Below are 3,446 nucleotides of genomic sequence, written 5' to 3' on the forward strand. Positions count from 1 at the left end.
AAATTTTTCGCCATGCAGCGTACAGTATAAGTAACATATTATCTTTATTCTGTGGGTCGGTACGGTTACGGCGATACCTCATTTATATTATTTTTTTATGCGTAACTAATTCTGCAGAACAAAAACACATTTGGAGACATAAATCAATGTTTTTTGCATCGCCATCTTCTGAGAGGCGTAACATTTTTATTTTTTGGTTGACAGTGTTGGTTGGGGGCTTATTTTTTGCGGGACAATGTGTGCTTTTTATTGGTACTGTTGTGAGGTGCATTTGACTTTTTGATCACTTTTTATAGCACATTTTGTAAGGTGAGATGGCGAAAAATCACTACTTCCGGCGGGTTTTTTCCGTTTTTTTTTTCCGTCATTCACCGTGTACATTAAATATTGTTTCAGTTTTATTGTACAGATTGTTACGGACACGGCGATACCAAATATGTATTGTTTTTATTAATTTTTAGTTTTTTTTTATATAATTCATTTTCTATAGAAAAAAAGGGTTTTTGGGGCTTGATAACTTTATTAATTGTTTCAAAACACTTTTTTTTTTTTTTCCACTTTTTTTTTTAACTTTTTCATGTGTCCCTATGGGACACTTGCATGAGTGAAGCTTGCATCACTGATCCTGTTTACAGAGTGAGTCACAGGCTTCAGTAAGAGCCTGCACGTTATCACTCTGTAAACAGGAAGTGAGGCTCGGCTCGTGCAGACGGACGGGACAGCTTATCTTCAGGAGATCCCGCACAGGATAAGAAAGGTAAGTGGGACTCAGGACTGCCAGGGGTGACTAATCAGACCCCTGGCTACATGGTAGGGATACCAGCACCCCCCGATCTCGCAGCGGGGGGTGCCGGGGATCCCTACAAGATCGGGCAACCCGTTGTTTGCCGTGATCATGTTTGATCACGGCAATCAACGGGTTAAAACCCAAAATCAGCACTCATGTCTGATGGAGGGGGATGGAGCAGGCTGTTAGGTGTCAGATACAACTAACACCTGCTCCAAGAACGCCCGCACTGCGCTGCGGGGATTGTTTACATCCATGTGGTACTATTACCACATCGGTCGTGAAGCACTAGACATCCATGTGGTAATAGTACCACATGGGTCGGGAAGGGGCTAGAATTTATTCTGTAGAAACATAGTAAATGTCCTATATAAACCTGTGTAATGTAATATACATTTACTGTGCATATTATTTGATCTGCATTTATGTTAGATTTCTAGTAACCATAAGATTAATCTCTCATGGTAGATAACTTGGCAGCTTTATTGTTCCCGTTGTCACATTGGCAGCAATACAACACATGTGCATTTTTCTTTATCTTTCTTCTGCACTTTTACAAAATAAAACCACTTTTTGTAACATTATTTTACTTTCAGCCTCACTTGGGGACGTCACAATTGTTAATTTAATCATTATTGGCTGGCAGTATAAAAGCAACATGCAGTCTTTTAGGACATACTGGAAGCAGTCACTGGAAAAATCCCCAGATAACACATATTTTATATAAGATAAGATTAGATAATAAGATAATAATCTTTTAATAGTCCTACCATGGGAAAATTTCAGTGTTACAGCAGCATGATAATACAGATACAGGATAATAGACAGTAATATATTATAGAAGGAGACTCATAAGCTGAGAAATATACTAGGAATCCACAGCAGCTAAGGAAGAAATAGAAAGAAGACTTCAGGATCATTTAGCTCTCCTTTCTTTCTTTTTCTTCCTTATCTGCTATGGATTCCTAGTATCCCTATATATACAGTAGGACGCGTTTTCCTTTTTTTTATTCCTTCAAATTCTCTCTTAAGCACATGTGATCTGCCAGCCCCAGGACTTAGGTGAAAGCCGTGTCTTCCAAGGCTAACCACCCTAAGCCAAAGTTCAATAAACAAAGTATAAAGTCTTTTTGTTTGCTTAAAAACAAAAATCCAGCTAAAATTTAGATTACTAATATACATAATCTACAATATACGGGTATGTCATAAAATTTACCCATGATGCTAGTGGATAAGTAAATAAAGATAACAGTAACATTCATTCTTATCAAAATGTTGACATGAAATTTGCTTCTCCCAACTAAATAAAGATAAAACTATGCAAACATTTTCATGAAAAAGCAGCAATAAAGAAGCATTAAAATGAAACATTTTGTTCTCCTCACAAAGATATTAAAGATTGACAGTACAAGGGTTAAGTGAATTACATTTTATTTACATACAGCACATTCTGATTTAAAAACAGAAAGAAAAAACTTTGCAAGGCATAAAGCATATTTCTATTCAGAGCATTGAGAAATGCAGTTCCTATCAAAGCAATTTGCAAATTATACCACAAGCTCCTGCAATGATAAAGGATATAAATCATACTGACTGCTGCATATTGTTGCTTTCTATCTGCTGCTAAAAACACATTTCCAGGTTCCCAGTTCTGTAAGAGTAAATATAAAAATGTTTTATATATGTAGCAGAGAGTCATTTATTATGTGGCATAATTAATTTTCTCTGCAGATACTCCAGTTTATCGACATAATAATAGTGTCTAATTCTATATAGCCTTCTTATAGCCCTGACATCTAGGAATCCGAGCTCAAGGCGATCTTTAATATCAACGGTGCCTGTTCTTTTTCTTAAAGGGGTGTTGCACTTTTGTTTTAACCCATTGGGAGGCTTCAAGTAACATACACTATATACTCATCTATCTGTTTGGCTGGCAATCCAGAAGAGAGTCTTTGCTCTGGTCCGCAGTCTTCCTTTACCTACTGCTGCAAACAAGTGAAAAAGCCTATCAGTGGCCAAGTGGTAAAGCCCCATTGAATAAGTAACCACTGGCCACTGATTGGCTGAGGTGCTGCTGTGTAGGCCATTGTTCAGAAAGACTGAGGATCCAAATGGCAACTCTCCGCTGTCTCCCCAGGCACACAGGCAGGTACATACACACATGGACAAAATTTTTGCTCCCCTTCGTTTAATTAAGGAAAAACCCACAATGGTCACAGAAATAACTTTAATCTGACAAAAGTAATAATAAATCAAAATTCTACGAAAAGGAACAAATGAAAGTCAGTCATTGCTTTTCGCCTCAACAATTTTTTTTTTTTTTTAATAATAAAACTCATGAAACAGACCCCTCCCCTCCTGATAATACTGGTCTATGGACGAGCACTGTGAGCAGAGGGAGGGGGCGTTCCTCCCCGCTCACACTGTACAGTGTGATAGGCGCTGCTGTGGAGAAGGACATACCTGACTGACTGTCAGGAACGCCCTTCTGACTGTAAAGCGCTACGGTACCGGGACCGATAGCGCTTTACCCGGGGCACAGATCAGGAAAGCCGACAGTGTGCTGAATTCAGTTTTATGATTTTTTTTTTTTTTTTAAATAAAAACTTGAACCTGTTTATAGCATTCATTTCATTTTTACCAATGAATTACTTTTTAA

The sequence above is a fragment of the Leptodactylus fuscus genome, chromosome 2, assembly GCF_031893055.1.
Source record: "Leptodactylus fuscus isolate aLepFus1 chromosome 2, aLepFus1.hap2, whole genome shotgun sequence".
NCBI lineage: Eukaryota > Metazoa > Chordata > Amphibia > Anura > Leptodactylidae > Leptodactylus > Leptodactylus fuscus.